Source organism: Nycticebus coucang, chromosome 22, assembly GCF_027406575.1.
Source record: "Nycticebus coucang isolate mNycCou1 chromosome 22, mNycCou1.pri, whole genome shotgun sequence".
Taxonomy (NCBI): Eukaryota; Metazoa; Chordata; class Mammalia; order Primates; family Lorisidae; genus Nycticebus; species Nycticebus coucang.
This window is the reverse complement of record NC_069801.1, coordinates 11598205-11616525: the sequence shown is the minus strand read 5'-3', so window position 1 is coordinate 11616525 and position 18321 is coordinate 11598205. Positions and strand designations below refer to the sequence as shown.

Genomic DNA, 18321 nt, shown 5'->3' with positions numbered 1-18321 from the left:
AGTTTTAATCAGTATTGGTGCACAGAACAGCCACATTTCAAAAGTGCTCAATAAGCCGTGTGTGGCTAGTGGCTACAGTATTGCACAGCCTAATTCTAAAAGCAAAATCTCCCCAATAAACAAGGGTACCATCCTTTAAGTAAGAGAAGTGGTCAAACCATCACAATGCTCAAACAATGCTGAAGTACAGTCCAGGATATATGTGGGGTGCTTAATAAAGAAATTCCACTTATGGGCGGCACCTGTGGCTCAGTGAGTAGGGCACCAGACCCATATACCGAGGATGGCGGGTTCAAACCCTGCCACAGCCAAACTGCAACAAAAAAATAGCCGGGCGTTGTGGTGGGCACCTGTAGTCCCAGCTACTTGGGAGGCTGAGGCAAGAGAATTGCCTAAACCCAAGAGCTGGAGGTTGCTGTGAGCTATGAGGCCACAGTACTCTACCGAGGGTGACAAAGTGAGACTCTGTCTCTAAAAAAAAAAAGAAAGAAAGAAAAGAAATTCCACTTATGGAAGGTAACACTTTAGAGCTGTGATTTTCAACTGGTGTGCTGTGAGAGTAACTTAGGTATGCTGTGAGAACTTTTAAAGATCATTAACTAAATTATTTTCAAAAAAGGTTCAAAGAAAAAAATAAAAAGGTTCCAAACACAGTAAGTATATTCCTTTTTTTGACCAACATAATGTAAATGTGCCATGGAAGTTTATAGGTTCAAGTGTGCCTTCAGATAAAAAAAGGTTGAAAAATACTGCTTTACAAGTTTACCAATTTGAACTTAACTGTTTTTTAGTATAAAAACTATTAAGAAAAACTAATGTTGTAGCATCTCAACAAAGAAATCACATATATTCCTTTTTTTTTCTCTCTCTTTTTTTTTTTTTTTTTAATTTGGCCGGGGCTGGGTTTGAACCCGCCACCTCTGGCATATGGGACCGGCGCCCTACCCGCTGAGCCACAGGCGCCGCCCATATTCCTTATTATAATTCCTGATAGCCCCAGCAAGTAAACAGATTGATCCTTAAGAGCATAAATTCCCACTGTACGCCTGTAGTCCCAGCTGCTCGGGAGGCTGAGGCAAGAGAATCGCTTAAGCCCAGGAGTTGGAGGTTGCTGTGAGCTCTGTGAGGCGACGGCACTCTACCAAGGGCCATAAAGTGAGACTCTGTCTCTACAAAAAATAAATAAATAAATAAATTCCCACTGTAAAAGCAGAGAGGCAAGCATGGGCAATAGCGACACCCCTATCATTATAAAAATAAAAAATTAGCCAGGCATGCATGGTGGTGCAACACCTACAGTCCAAGCTACTTGGAAGACTAAGGCAGGCGGAACCATTAAGCCAAGGACTTTAAGGCTCCAGTGAGCTATGATGAGGTCATTGCATTCTATCCCTAGCAAGAACCTGTCTTTTCTTCCCCAAAACCTGCCCTCAAAAGAGCAGAGAAGAATTACTTAGATTTTTTTTGGGGGGGGGCCATAGTCTCACTTTGTCACCCTGGGGTTGAGTGCTATGGTGTTATACCTCACAGCAACCTCAAACTCTTGGGGCTCAAGCCATCCTCTTGTCTCAGCCTCCCAAGTAGCTAGGACTACAGGTCCCTTCCACAATGCCTCGCCAATTTTTCCATTTGTAGAGACTGGGTCTCAATTTGCTCAGGCTGTCCAGCTGCCTGGGCCTCCCAGAGTGCTAGGATTACGGATGTCCTACAATTTTTTAAAGTAGAACTTTATATCATAGTATTTACCACTTCAAACTTTAAAAACTATCTTTGTTAATGACTTCTAAAAAAAACAAAACAAAGCCAAAAAAATAGCCCTTGTCTGGTACAAGATAAATTCTACCAACAATTTACCACAAGTAAAAAAACTTAAATTTTTAAAAAAATTTAGTGGCATTCATACAAAGTCAAATGGTTAAGCCAAATTCTAAAAATATCCAATGCAATTTTAGTGAGTTATTTTACATATAATATTTTCCTGGGCGGTGCCTGTGGCTTAGTGAGTAGGGCACCGGCCCCATGTACCAAGGTTGGTGGGTTCAAATCCGGCCCTAGCCAAACTGCAACAGGAGTTGGAGGTTGCTGTGAGCTGTGATATTATGGCACTCTACCCAGGGGGACAAAGTGAGACTCTGTCTCTAAAAATAAAAATAAAAATTTCCCACCTATTTGTAAGAAAATGTTTTATTACCTTCATCTTGATCTTAGTATATAGTTCTTTTTTTTTTTTTTTTTTTAAATTTTTTTATTTTTAATTTCAACTTCCTTGTTCATTCTTCTTTGTTTGAAGTACTGTTTTTTATCTTCCTCTGGCGGGTTCTTGATGTTAGTAGAGACGGGGTCTTACTCTGGCTCACACGCTGTTACATAGAGGTCTCGAACCTCTGAGCTCAGGCAATCCACCCGCCTCGGCCTCCCACAGCGCTGGGACTACAGGCGTGAGCCACCACGCCCGGCCAGTTCTTTTTTTTTTTAGAAACAGAGTCTCACTCTGTCACTTGATAAAGTGCCACGGTGTCATAGCTCACAGCCACCTCAAACTCCTGGGCTCAAGCAATCCTCTTACCTCAACCTCAAGAGTAGCTGGGACTATAGGGACCTGCCACAACACCCAGCTAATCTTTTCTATTTTTAAGAGTCAGGGTCGGGCGGCGCCTGTGGCTCAAGGAGTAGGGCACCGGTCCCATATGCCAGAGGTAGCGGGTTCAAACCCAGCCCTGGCCAAAAAAAAAAAAAAAAATAGAGTCAGGGTCTCACTCTTGCTCAAGCTGGTCTCTGAACTCCTGAGCTCAAGCAATCCACCGCCTTGGCCTCTCAAGAGTGCTGGGATTGCTTACAGGCGTGAGCCACCAAGCCCAGCCAATTAGCATATATTTCTAATTCCCTCTTCTACACCAAAGGAAAAACAAAAAAAATTTTTTTTGAGACAGAGTCTCACTTTGTCACCCTCAGTAGAGTGCCTTGGCATCACAGCTCACAGCAACCTCAAACTCTTGGGCTCAAGTGATCCTCTTGCCTCAGCCTCCCAAGTAGCTGGGACTATAGGCACCAGCCACAATGCCTGGCTATTTTTAGAGAGACAAGGTCTCGCTTTGGCTCAGGCTGGTCTTGAACCTGTTGAGCTCAGCCAATCCACCCACCTTGCCTCCCAGAGGGCTAGTATTACAGGTGAGCCACTTAGACTGGCCCAAAGAAAAACTTTTTAAAGTATGGGCCTGAGATTCTTAGGAGAAAACAAAATCTGCTATGCAAAGAAATTTCACTTACTATTTGGACTACCTGGAAAGAGGAAGTTTATTTATTGTACAAAGTAGGTTCAGAAATCTTCCATAGAGAAGATTTTATAGAATTTCTAGTATTAGTAAACTCCAGCAGTATAATTTAGTGACTGACTGAATAAGTAAATAAACTACCAGAGGGCGCTCTTTCCATTTTCTCACAAGGGAAGACTACCTACCCTTTATAGAGAAAAACAATACCATAGTAGACACTAAGATACAGATTTGTTAACAATGAAATTTCAGGCTCTGCACCCATAGCACAGTGGTTACGGCGCCAGCCACATACACCAAGTCTGGCGGGTTCCAGCTAAACAGTAATGACAACTGTAATAAAAAATAGCCGGGTGTTGTGGTGGGCACCTATACTTGGGAGGCTGAGGCAAGATAATCGCTTAAGCCTAAGAGTTTGAGGTTGCTGTGAACTGTGACATCACTGCATTCTACTGGAGTGACATAATTAGACTCTGTCTCCAAAAAAAAAAAGGAAATATTAGTTAACTGAACTTCAGAAAATGCTAATGTTTATTTTTAAATGAGAAAGGCACATTTTCCTTTAGGAAATAGGACATGGACCATTCCTTATTTGGGTCAAGGATAAATTGTGCCGTGGCTTTTGAAAATGACCATAGAAAATCTCCAAGTGGGGCAGCGCCTGTGGCTCAATGGGCACAGCACGGGACCCATATACCAAGGGTGGCGGGTTCAAACTCAGCCCCGGCCAAACTGCAAAAAAAAAAAATAGCCGAGCGTTGCAGCAGGCACCTGTAGACCCTGCTACTTAGGAGGCTGACGCAAGGGAATCACCTAAGCCCAGGAGTTGAAGGTTGCTGCGAGCAGTGTGACACCACGGCACTCTACTGAGAGCAATAAAAGTGAAACTCTGTCTCTAAAAAAAAAAAGAAAGAAAGAAAGAAAAAAGAAAGCCTCCAAGTGAAAATAACCCAAAAAGTTTGTAAAAGAAAAGACTAGGGCCTAGCCAGTGGCTCAAACCCATAATCCTAATACTTTGGGAGGTGAAGGCAGGAGGATCACTTGAAGCCAGGAGTTCTAGATCAGCCGGAGCAACATAGCAAGAACCTGTCTTCAAAATTAGAAAAATTAGCTGGGTGTGGTGGTGCATGCCTATAGTCTCAGCTACTCCAGAGAATCCCTTGAACCCAGGAGTTTGAGGTTGCAGTGACCTATGATCTAGCCCAGCAAGAGTGAGACCTTGTCTCAAAAAATAAAAAAAAAAAAGGAATAAGATCACCAAAGCTACACTGAGTAAACTTTTATTGTAAGTAAAAATGATTAACAGAGGTTTCAATCTCATTCCAAAAAGCTTAAAAGAAAGCAAAGCTATGGAAATTTACATGTAATATATACCTCAGTTCTGTCATTCAACAAGACAAAATAGACTCCTTTATTTAGGGCTTTACTCCAATATACATATCTTATAGTAACTTTTGGGTGTTCTGGAGTTAGAAATCGGGCCATATTTAATCACTAAACTCCCTTATTTCTCAAAGAAGCAAGCTGAGAAAGAGGTTCCTTATGCACGAAGTAGCCATGACATTAAAATTTTCAATTTAAGCATAATACTGGGATTTTTTTTTATTTCATTTGGTCTTTATTTGATATATTTTGATTTTATTTATTTTTTCCTTTTTTTTTTTTTTTTTTTTGTACAGATAGAGTTTCACTTTATTGCCCTCCGTAGGGTGCCGTGGCGTCACACAGCTCACAGCAACCTCCAACTCCTGGGCTTAGGCGATTCTCCTGCCTCAGCCTCCCAAGTAGCTGGGACTACAGGTGCCCGCCACAACGCCCAGCTATTTTTTTGTTGTTGTTGCGGTTTGGCAGGGGCTGGGTTTGAACCCGCCACCCTCGGTACATGGGGCCGGCACCCTGCTCACTGAGCCACAGGCACCGCCCTATTTTTTCCTTTTTTTATTAAGTTATATATACATAGCTCAATGCCTTTGTGGAATTCAATGTGTTGATTATTTATAATACTGGCTTTAAGTATTTTGTTTCCAAGTACATACAATTTGATATGGCTTTTTTTTTTTTTATTTTAAAATTTGCTGTTTAGAATTTTAACCTGCCAAATTCCTTTGTTCATGTCTTGTTTTAGAATCACCTAGGCTGGACTGGAACTCCTGGGCTCCAATGATCCTATTGCCTCAGCCTCCTAAGTAGCTGGGACTAGAGGCATTGCCACCATGCCGGACTTTGTATTAATTTTTATAGCAATATGTATTTAAAATTTGTCTTCATCAAGATTAAATAAAAATCCACAAGATACCAAATCACAACTTTATCCCCAAACCTATCTTAATTCCTTCCACCTAACAAACCAAAATAAAATCCAGCACAACCCAAAAGGAAAGAATGAAAAGAGGAGAGATTGAGAGAGAGAGTTCTTTACTTCAAACAGACCAACCTAGCTAAAAGCAAGATTCCTGGGGTCTCTGGTAGTAGTAAACTTGTCCCCAAATGAAGACCATGTTGTGCTGTTAACCAAGCAGAGATAAGGGCAGAAGCCGTTTTTGAAGTCTTAGCTTATAAGAGCAGAAGACCAAAAGTGACTACTAGAGTGAGGAGTTAATAAGGGAAAGATGTGCTCAGAATAGCAAAGTTTACACCAGCTTCCAGCTGCCAGTGCGCTTACTCTTGCTAGATGAGAAATACCTCCTCCCCAGGAACAAACCCAGGATAATAGACACCTCCCACTGCCTGCCCAGTCCCCATGCACCTGGCAGCTCTGGCAAAACAAGGAAGCCTCAGGGAGGTGGCAAACAGCCAACCCAAACTGGATGGCTCCAGTTTGGGCTGGTTCAAGTCACAAACAAGCAATTCCTAGCTTCCCCTACAACATTCAGACACGGGGGCTACCCAGGTGGTACATGGTGAGCTTTCCTCATTTGTTCTCAGAACTAAGTCTACCTGGTTGTCATTTCACCAGCAAGCAAGCAAAAATGAAAGCAACATTCCCATTAGTGTAAATATAGGTCAACCTAGTGCTTGTTTCCAAAATGGAACGCCTATTCTATACAGGATGCTCACTGACAAAACTTATATGACGAAAAAAAATTTTATTACTGAAGTGCTCTAAAAAAAAACCAGAAAGAAAATCAACTGTACAGGTCTCCATAATGAGAGCTAAGCCTACCAGAACATTAGTAAGCACATTTCCATACTCCTTATTTACCATAAAAAAGGCTTGGATGGCTAAAAGACCCCCCAAAGGCAGGGCTGTGTGTATGTTACTGCACAATAACAAGGCAGCAGCCAAAAAAAAATGCTTCAAAAACGCGGACTCTTCAGTGACCTTTGCAGTCTGTCTATCACTCATGGGAGTAAGAAAAAGTTTTGGTGTCTCTCCAAAGCACACACTACTAAACATTTATTCTATGCTGCTAAACAGCCCCAAAATAGCATTAAGCAGGAAACAAGTAAATGTTATTGCTTTTGGATAGCAACAGGTATTTAAGACAGCCATTCAAAATGAAGCAAGACGTAATGTTTCTCAAGGATTAAGGACACACAAACACAGCTACTGTTCTCTTCCCAACAACCCTTCCCTCTCTAAGTAGTTAACTTTTTAAAAGAATTTAGATACCAGTGTTTCAAAGAGAAAGAATACCTAATCATACAGAGTCAATAAAACCACTAGTTGGGCTTTAACTGGATTCCATCACAAACAACAGTTGTAAATTTCAAGAAAGAGATCACTGAACAGTTGGAAGGGTCCAGTGCAAAGAATTGATTTTATTCTTAACACTGATTTTCAGCAAAACATTCTCCCTTTTAAAATCTCAGATAATTTCAATTATCTAAAAGAGTAAAAATAAAGTAGAACTAATAAAGTCAAAGAATGGTTATAAAAACCAGAAATAAATCAGCTATTTAAAGTGCAATACACAGTATTTTATTTAGGCTTAAAATAAGAGTACAAATATTTTCATTTTAAATGAAAGTAAGTAGCACAAGGTAAATTAAGAAACAGTCCTCCTGGCTTGGCGCCCGTAACACAGTGGTTACGACACCGGCCACATGCACTGAGGGTGGTGAGTTCGAACCCGGCCCGGGCCAGCTGAACAACAATGAAAACTGCGACAAAAAAATAGCCAGGTGTGTGGTGGCACCTACAGTCCCAGCTACTTGGAAGGCTAAGGCAAGAGAATCACTTAAGGCCAAGAGTTTGAGGTTGCTGTGAGCTGTGACACCACAGCACTCTACCAAGGGTGACGTGGTGAGACTCTGTCTAAAAAAAGGAAGAAAAGAAACAGTCCTCCTAAAAACATTTATTATTCTTGATTTTGGACTTTTTAATGAAAAACCTCACTAAACCTTTACTATTCTCCTTGAAAATCCTCTGAACGATCCTAAAACATACACTTCATTTGTTGTTATTCCAAAAAAATGATATATACCTAATCACTGACTTTCTTTCATGTGTTAGCGTAATTTTTCCTTTTTTAATGGACAAGCAAATAATTTATATCTCAATAGTCTCTTAGCACAGATACCTTCTCTTTACACAAAGAACAAAATCCCAATTTAAGTAATTCATCTCAAACTGACATGTGTGAGCAGAGGAACAAAATAAGAAAGATACTATAGTACCTTTGGTACCATGCAAAACCAACTTAATTAATTTATACTGTAACTTCAGTCCTATGTAGCTACAAACAGAATAGGAGAATAGGCCAGGAAAAAAATATCATGTGTTCTAATTGCCAACATCACAAACAAGGTTTAATTTCAGTAACATCATTTTTTCTGAGATTAAAAGGCACTAATTTTAATGTCAGTGTGTTTCCTCTGTTTAAAAAAAAAAAAATTAACACAAACTATTTTGACCAGATAAAATTTATCTGAGAATAAGAAACCACAATGCTATAAAATAAATTTTTATCTCCAACTGAATTCATATTTTTTTTTTTGTTTTGGTGAGAGAGTCTCACTTTGTCACCTTTGATAGAGTGCTGTAGCGTCCTAACTCACAGTAACCTCAAACTCTCGGGCTCAAGTGATTACCCTGCCTTAGCTTCCTGAGCAGCTGGGACTACAGGCACCTGCCAAAATGCCCGGCTATTTTTAGAGAGGAGGTCTCACTCTGGCTCAGGCTGGTCTTGAACTCATGAGCTCAGTCAGTCCACCCACCTAGGCCTCCCAGAAGACAAAATCATTTTTGATGGCCAGGCATAGTTGCTCACGCCTATAATCCTAGCACTCTGGGAGGCAGAGGTGGGTAGATTGCCTGAGCTCACTGGTTGGAGACCAGCCTGAGCAAGAGCGAGACACCATGTCTACAAAACTGCCAGGCCAAAAAAAGAAAAAAAATAGCTGGGCATTGTGGCGGGGAGCCTGTAGTCCCAACTACTTGGGAGGTTGAGGCAAGAGAATCGCTTAAGCCCAAAAGTTTGAGGTTGCTGTGAGGTGTGATGCCACAGCACTCTACCCAAGGTAATAGCCTGAGATTCTGTCTCAAAAAAAATAATAATAATAAAGTAATTAAATAAAATAAAAAATGGCCGGGCATTGTGGCAGAACCCTGTAGTCCCAGCCACTTGGGAGGCTGAGACAAGAGAATCACTTCAGCACAAGAGCTTGAGGTTGCTGTGAGTTATGATGCCATGGTACTCTACCAAGGGCAACAAACTGGGACTCTGTCTCAAAAAAAAAAAAAAATCATTTTTGATGATAAAGTCAGACAAGTATGGTTTGATGATTAAACATTGTAAGACTTCACCAAAAAAAAAACAAATCACTATTAATTCCTTTAATATTTTATTTATTTATTTTTTAAGAGATAGGGTCTCACTTTGTGGCCCTCAGTAGAGTACCATGGCGTCACAGCTCACAGCAACCTCCAACTCCTGGGCTTAGGCAATTCTCTTGCCTCAGCCTCCCAAGTAGCTGGGACTATAGGCACCCACCACAATGCCCAGCTATTTTTTTGTTGCTGTTTGGCTGGAGCCGGGTTTGAACCCACCACCCTCAGTATATGGGGCTAGAGCCCTACTCACTGAGCCACAGGTGCCACCGGAATTCCTTTATTATTTTAAGAAACTAATTTTTATTTAATGTATGCATCAAAACTGCTGCCGTTTCCAGCACACGGTATGTATCATAGCAAACTGTACAGCCAAATCATAAAATAAGCATTCCTTCTTCCCAATTAGCACCTGAATAAGCATGTCTGTAATAAAAAGAGAAATAGAAGGTACATTTTGTTTCTTTGATACATGCCATTCTTTTTTTTTATTTTTTTTTTTGAGACAGAGTCTCAAGCTGTTGCCCTGGGTAGTGACGTGGTATCACAGCTCACAGTAACCAAAGACTCTTGGGCTTAAGTGATTCTCTTGCCTCAGTCTCCTGAGTAGCTGGGACTACAGGTGCCTGCCACAAAGCCTGGCTATCTTTTGGTTGTAGTTGTCATTGTTGTTTGGCGGGCCCAGGCTGGATTCGAACCTGCCAGCTCCGGTATATGTGGCTGGCGCCCTCGCTACTGACTACAGGCGCGGAGACTGATACATACCATTCTTTTTTTATTTTTTAATTTATTTAATTTGTTTAATTTTTTATTTTTTAATTAAATCATAGCTGTGCACATTAATGCAATTATGGGGTACAATGTGCTGGTTTTATATACAATTTGAAGTACTTTCATCAAACTGGTAACATAGCCTTTACCGTATACCATTCTTAATTGTTTCCCTCATCTTTTCAGTCAGCATCATCCATATTATTTCACAAGGCTACAAAATAACAACATTTTGAAAAATGTTCCACTTGAACTTGGAAGAAAATGATCTCCCATAACTTAAATAAATGAACTACAAAACCTACTCACAAAAAAGACAGAATATTTGAGAATAAAACATCCCCTCTAGGTAAGAAACTAAAATTTAACATCTAGATTATTTACAATTTGCTGATTTGGTCTTGATAGGGGGGAAAAAATGCTTCTTATTATAGTAAGAAATTTTGTGCTTTATTTTATTTATTTTTTTTTTTTTGGAGGCAGAGTTTTGCTATGTTGCCCTCAGTAGAGTGCTATGGCATCACAACTCACAGCAACCTCAAACTCTTGGGCTTAAGCAATTCTCTTGCCTCAGCCTCCCAAATAGCTGGGACTACAGGCACCCACCACAACATCCGGCTATTTTTTGTTGCAGTTATCACTGTTGTTTAGCTGGCCCGGGCCAGGTTTGAACCCACCAACTTTGGTGTACGTGGCTGGCACCGTAACCACTGTGCTATGAGCGCCAAGCCTAGTTTTTCTATTTGTAGAGATGAGGTCTCATTCTTGCTCAGGCTAAGAATAGGGTCAATTGAGCTCAGGCAACAGGCGTGAGTCCTCATTACTTTCAGCTCTTTTGCTTGGCTGCTTCCTGGCCCAGGAACTCTGGTTGTGGATGTTTGTCTTTCTCTTTCTCTCCCTTTCCTATCCCCAAACTTCTCCCTTATATATTCCAGATGATGACAATTCAAAAAACTTTTAATAATGTAACAACTATACAATGAAAATTTGAGAAATAGTCATTTTTAAAAAGTAGCACATTTTCTAATTTTTCAAATCTATTTTATGAAGAAAACTTGCTCTAAAATTTTGATTTCTTCAAATAGGTATGTAAGTATGATCAAGGCCACATGGCTTATTGAAAAACATAGACAACAGAAACATTGAGATGTCACTCATTACACAGTTATTCTTGTGTTGTTCTCTTTGCTTATTACTATGTTCCTTTTAAGAATTTATATATTAGGGCGGCGCCTGTGGCTCAGTGAGTAGGGCACCGGCCCCATATGCCGAGGGTGGCGGGTTCAAAGCCAGTCCCGGCCAAACTGCAACAAAAAAAAATAGCCAGGCATTGTGGTGGGCGCCTGTAGTCCCAGCTGCTCAGGAGGCTGAGGCAGGAGAATCGCGTTAGCCCAAGAGTTAGAGGTTGCTGTGAGCCGTGTGACGCCACAGCACTCTACACGAGGGCGGTACAGTGAGACTCTGTCTCTACAAAAAAAAAAAAAAAAAAAGAATTTATATATTAAATGTTTATTTTTATGATTAGAAAGAATAAAAGTCTATAGTTATTTAATATAACCTCCTTCAGATGAACTTGGTTCAAAGGCAAAGGCTTGATTAGAAGACAGAGTTTTAAGGGGACCAGAAAACGGGGCCACCTTTTATAAAGCTAGAAAGATGTATCTAGCCACAGACATCTAGAATAATTTAATTACATATTAAACTCTTAATCAGACACACAGAATTTCTTTTTTGGATTAGTCATGGCCAATATTTAATCCAAATTGGCCCTATTCTTAGGGCTCTATTCAATTTGCCATTAAACTTATTTCATAAATCTGATGCACAAAAAGGCATTACTTATTAAATGGGTGGCTAAATGTAAACTCAAGTTAACATTAGCCCAAAAACAGATTCAGGAAAATAATCTGTTAAAAGAAAAAGTTTTGGATTATCCAAATCTAACCCTTTTCCATTACATTTCTGTTCATTTTCCATTACGTTTCTGTCCATTTTCCAAGATACATTCAATAAACATTCATAGGGCTAACTGGAACTACAAAGGTGCTTGGGACCCTTTTTGGCAATCTGTTAAAGTCTATGGACAACTTTTCAGAATGTTTTTAAATGTACAAAGTAAAGTAAGTAAGAATAGAAAGGAAATTAATTATATTGAAAGTTATTAAATGTTTAAATTTTTGTGATATACTAATATATGACTTTATTAACATTAAGTAATGCAACCTAACATTGGGTTCAATAACTACCTTAATTTGAAAATAACAATGAATATAAACTCAAATTTGAGATATCTGCAACTATAATATACAAGCGGAGTGGCCAAGCTCCGTGGGTTTGTGCCTATAATCCTACCACTCTGGGAGGCCAAGGCAGGTGGATTACTTGAGCTCAAGAGTTCAAGACCAGCTTGAGCAAGAGCAAGACCCTCTCTCTACTAAAAATAGAGAAAACTAGCCAGGCACAGTCCCAGCTATTTGGGAGACTAAGGCAAGAGGACTGCTCAAGCCCAAGAGTTTGAGCTGCTGTGAACTATGATGCTGTGGCACACTACCCAGGGCGAAAGAGTGAGACAGTGACTTAATAACAAAATAAAATAGCTATGAATTTATATTGGTAAAAAAAATAAATTACATTGTTAATAATGCTGTTGCCTACATATTTTGTTGCCTACTTTCATAATGGAAAGCAATGCTTAATTTCAGTTACAGGTTAGAGAAAAGATGTTATTTTTTTTAACCATCCAAGTTCAAGAATCCCCTAAACCAGCCCAATCATCTTTGTGATCACTAGAAAAGAAAGCTCAGTATATATATACATATATATACTTTTTATTTTTTTTGGAGATATAATTAGCCGTGGCATCATAACTCACAGCAACCTCCAACTCTTGGGCTTAAGTGATTCTCTTGCCTCAGCCTCCCAAGTAGCTGGGACTACAGGCACTCGCCACAATGCCCAGCTATTTTTTGTTGCAGCTATCATTGTTATTTAGCTGGCCTGGGCTAGGTTCGAACCCACCAGCCTGAGTACATGTGGCCGACACCATAACCACTGTGCTACGAGTACTGAACCAGCTCAGTTAATATTACTCAAAGATATTCTGGGCTCGGCACCTGTAGCTCAGTGGCTAGGGCGCCAGCCACATATCCCGTGCTGGCAGGTTCAAAGCCAGCCTGGGCCTGCCAAACAACAATGACAACTACAACCAAAAAATAGCCTGGCATTGTGACAGGCGCCTGTAGTCCCAGCTACTTGGGAGGCTGAGGCAAGAGAATCACTTGAGCCCAAGAGTTCGAGGTTGCTGTGAGCTGTGATGCCATGGCACCTTGCCAAGGACGACATGATGAGACTTTGTCTCAAAAAAAGAGATATTTCGAAAGTTTAGAAACTCATTTAACCTCAACGAATAACTTCAATTTATTTACCCTAAACAAAATTCTTATAAGCTACTAAGGGTAAAGAATCCAGTGATAGGGAATTACAGAAATAAAATATCTTCAACCTCAATAAAGAGATTTTAAAATAAATGCTCTTGTGGAATTCATACAATTTAAAATGTTCTGTTGTTTCAGTGTGTTTATACTTTTTGAAACTAGACCAGAACTTAATAAACTTGTATGAGAAAAAAAATAATAAAATGTTCTGTTGAAAGGAAAAATGGCTCAATAAATGGTTGTGACAGAGAAAGAGAGACCTCTGTACTGCAGTACATACGGCCATGATCCCCAGTTCTCACTAGTTAAAATACTGTGATGGGGGCCGGGCGAGATGGCTCACACCTGTAATCCTAGCACTCTGGGCGGGTGGATTGCCTGAGCTCACAGATACAAGACCAGTCTAAACAAGAGGAAAGACCCCATCTCTAAAAGGCCGGGCACCTATAGTCCCAACTACTCAGGAGGCTGAAGCAAGAGAATCACCTGAGCCCAAGAGTTTGAGGTTGCTATGAGCTATGACACCTTAGCACTCTACCAAGGGCAATAACGAGAAAACAACTCTGTCTCAAAAAAAAAAAAAAACTGCAAATGGTTTTCCAGAAATCATAGCTCTGTAATTTATAAGAACTTCACAACTAGACTGCCATTAATACTATGTTTACTCATTTAAAATGCACTATTAGGTTAGCCCATATCACAAAATCCCAAGACCAGAGATGTGGAGAAAAGGGAACACTTCTACACTGCTGGTGGGAATGCAAATTAATACATTCCTTTTGGAAAGATGTTTAGAGAACACTTAGAGATCTAAAAATAAATCTGCCATTCAATCCTATAATTCCTCTACTAGGTATATACCCAGAAGACTAAAAATCACATTATAACAAAGATATATTTGTACCAGAATGTTTATTGCAGCCCAATTCATAATTGCTAAGTCATGGAAAAAGCCCAAGTGCCCATCGATCCACAAATGGATTAATAAATTGTGGTATGTGTACACCATGGAATATTATGCAGCCTTAAAGAAAGGAAACTTTAGGGCGGCGCCTGTGGCTCAAGGAGTAGGGCACCAGTCCCATATGCCGGAGGTGGCGGGTTCAAACCCAGCCCCGGCCAAAAACACAAAGAAAGGAAACTTTACCTCTTTTATGTTTACATGGATGGAGCTGGAACATATTCTTCTTAGTAAAGCATCTCAAGAATGAAAGAAAAAGTATCCAATGTACTCAGCCCTACTATGAAACTAATTTATGGCTTTCACATGAAAGCTATAACCCAGTTATAACCTAAGAATAGGGGGAAGTGGGAAAAGGAGGGGAGGGAGGGAGGGTCATTGGTGGGATTACACTTGCAATGCATCTTACAAGGGTACATGCGAAACTTAGTAAATGTAAATGTAAATGTCTTAACACAGTAACTAAGAAAATGCCAGGAAGGCTATGTTAACCAGTGTGACGAAAATGTGTCAAACGGTCTATAAAACCAGTGTATGGTGCCCCACGATCGCATTAATGTACACAGCTATGATTTAATAATAAAAAAAATGCACTATTAGGAATCTGTTCACCTAAGCTGTAACAATTAAGGAAAATGGAAGGTGATTAATTTCCCTGACAGTCTTGGGGACAAAAGAGAAACTTGTCTCTGTAGGTATTTAAAAAAAAAAAAAAAAGGCTATATCTTATCTACTCTACACAAGTGTTCATTTTAAACATCTTTAAAGGACTTTCAGGAATTTCAGCCTCACATTTGTACAGTTTTTTTTTTTTGTTTTTTTTTTTAGTTTTTGGCCAGGGCTGGGTTTGAACCCACCACCTCCAGCATATGAGGCCGGCGCCTTACTCCGTTGAGCCACAGGCACCGCCCAACACATTTGTACAGTTTTAAGGATTACAAAAAAGAATTTATTTCTTCCAAAAGGAAGCTGAACATTCAGAATTTACATACATTTGAAAATATTACACTTTGAATTCAATATAATATACAGGAAATGAGGACAGCTAATAAAAGAGAGGATGAACCCAGAGATACTGGATACGCTCTCAATACCAGGAGAATTTTTATTTCTGTGAGCTTGCTTCTATCACAAATTACCAAAACATTTAGCTATGCCTTATGATACTTCATGTTAACTAAGAACTGTAAGTATTTGAACTATTTTTCTTTCTTTATTTCAGATTAATATAAGGGTACAAACAATTACACAATGTTTGCTTTTGTCAGGTAGTTCCTGTTGTAGTTGTGTCCTGCACCCAAGAAGTGGGCCATGCACCCTCGCATTGAGCCCGTGTCAACTATTTACTAATCAACACATGCTCTGAGAAGGGCAGTGTATTAGGCTCCATGGCATGCACTAAGACCACCAAAAAGTTCATTCTGTTTCTCATAAATTGGCATAATCTGATTCTTAATATAATGTCTCTGTCACCTGTCCTCAGTTAGGCACTCTCAATCTCTCCAAGTTTCCCTTCTCCAAGGTACTAAGATAGATAGCTGAGTCATCAGTTGCCTTTCTAAAGCACAGATCTCACTCAACAAGCAATCTCCCTTCTAAAACCCATTAACAGCCCACCTCTGCATACAAAATGAAACTCAAAACCACTAGCATGGTTAACATTATCAATTATTTGCTGTTCTGAAAACATTCTTCCACCTATCTGTATCTCTTCAGGTTTTTCCTTCTGCCCGCAATGTTCCCTGTCTAGCCTAAAATTCCTTTCATTTTATTCAAGTCTTGTGTATTCTTCATAGCCCAACCAAAAGCCATCTCTCAGATCTCCCCAGTAGTCAAAATACTTCTCTTTCTGTTCCCCCACTGTTCTTTATACACACAGATACAAAAACTGTCATTACATAGCTGTCAAAACCCACCAGCCTCAGTGTATGTGGCCGGCACCATAACCACTGTGCTACAGTGCCAAACCCCATCCTATGCATTCTCAATCTTTCTAATGCCGTGGCCCTTAATACAGTTCCTGTGGGTCGCAAGCGACAGGTTGAGAACTGCTGGTAGAAATGAATAAACCTAGCTACCATAACTTAGTATGATAATCATCAAAAGTCCTCTTGCTCACCAACATTTTTCTGCATTAAGTAATTTAGTTCTCAGATTTTCTAAGCACATCCTACCCTTCTGGAAGTTATCTTTCTGACTGTAAATATTCAGAAGCGCAGGGCTCCTTTTTCTTATTATGGTGAGCAGCAACTAGCTCTATCACTTTCATCAAATCACCTCTGAGCTTAAGCTTTTGAGCCTACAATTCTGAAGGATAGATTCCCAAACCACTGTTAAAGCTCAAAATCTGCCCCTCTGAATGCCTTGCATCACTCTCCTCTAACACAAACAATAGGCTGTCTTTTCTTTTTTTTTTAATAGGCTGTCTTTTTCAGTAAGTTCTGATGCAATAACACAGAAGCATCCCTTTAATGAGACAGGTCTTGGGGAAATGACTTAAAACTCAAGTATCCTATACAATTCTATACAGAAGAAAGTAAAACACAAGATTTTATAATTAGTTTATAGGGTTCAAATGAATTTCATCAATTATTTATCTATACAGAATACTAAGTGAAATCAAAGAAGTTAAAAAGGTTTTCTGAGCCTGTCGTGCAAAAGAGCTGCTGGGACTCCTCGAGCTGCACTTAACTGTTCTCTTTCTTGGTATTTTTTATTGTTTCTTTGTGTTGACTTTGTCCTTTGCAAAATATTTTCACTCTAAGTAAAACCAGTCTCCTAAGTATTGTGTTAAAAAAAAAAGGGTTTTCATCCACGTCTCAGAGCTGCAAAGCTAAAGCCAGAAGCTACCTTTCCTGATTTCCTAAACTGCCTGGTTTTTCATTTTAATATGCAAATCTTCCAGACTGTCTGAATTACATCTTGCTAGGCGGAGAGATATGTAAAATGTTTCCACTTATTACTGTGAATCAGAAAATTCAGAGAGCCTAAAAACAGCCATTCAATTACATAACCATCACTTTCCTTAAATTGATTTCAAACAGGTAATATTAAAAGAAACATAATCTGAGCCCCCTTTTAATCAGGTCAAAGAACTTGAACATTATAAATTTAAAATATACACCACCTAAATTTAAAACTAGGACATATGAGATTAACAGGTTGAATAACAATACCTAGAAAAAGGAAATGCCCAAGGACTATTACCATCTGAAGTAGTAATAATAGCTAGCAATTATCAAGGGCAGTATTTACTAACATGTACGAGGTATTAAAGTACTCAATATGAAATTTTAATTGCAATCTGCACAATAACTTTATGAAGGTCCTTATAAAAAATGAGAAAGCTGAGGCTTAGAGAACATAAGTAACTTGTCCAAGATTATTAAAAATAATCTATATCATTTCCACATTTCTGTTCACATATTTAAAAAATCTATACCATCTATCTAGATCTATGATTTTAAAGCCCATATACCTTGCTTTTAAGTTTCCTTTTTAACTTCAATTTATTTTCATTTTTTAGAATAAAACTTTGTAAAAAAAAAATTAAAAACTAGTGAAATGAGTTAGTCAGCCTTACAGAACAGTATATTTACAACTTGCATTTAAAGAAAGCTTTTCTACTTGAGTTTATAAACTGGCTACCCACCTTGACATTAAAATTAGTTAAAATATGTTCATAAGTCACTGATAATAAATGTGCCAACAATATATTTCACCAATACATATTTAACCAAACTGCTTTCACAAATGTTCAACCAAAACAATAGAAGTAAACTGGTATTATACACCTAAGAAATTAAAAACTTTAAAGAGATACCACATTTTCAGTGTTGCAAGACTTGCCTCACACACCATTTCTCATCCTTTTTGACCATTTAATTTTAATATTAAGCATCTGGAGGATGAAACACCATGTGCAAATCATTATTTGTCTTCAAGTACCTGACAGATTGATGAATTCAATAGCCACATGCTAATCAAAGTTTCTTTACTCTTTACATATGTATGTGATCCAAGATTACTTTCTTTAAAAAAACGTACTATTACTATGCTAAAATCATTACCGTTGATTGGTGAGAATTTGCTTAACAGGTTGTCTGTGAT

General features: G+C 39.1%; 1 protein-coding gene across 4 annotated transcripts in view; it reads right to left on the bottom strand.

Annotated features, from left to right (window-relative positions):
- SPEN (spen family transcriptional repressor) overlaps positions 1 to 18321 on the bottom strand; it is a 113831-nt gene that overhangs the window by 51808 nt on the left and 43702 nt on the right. The window lies entirely within an intron of this gene.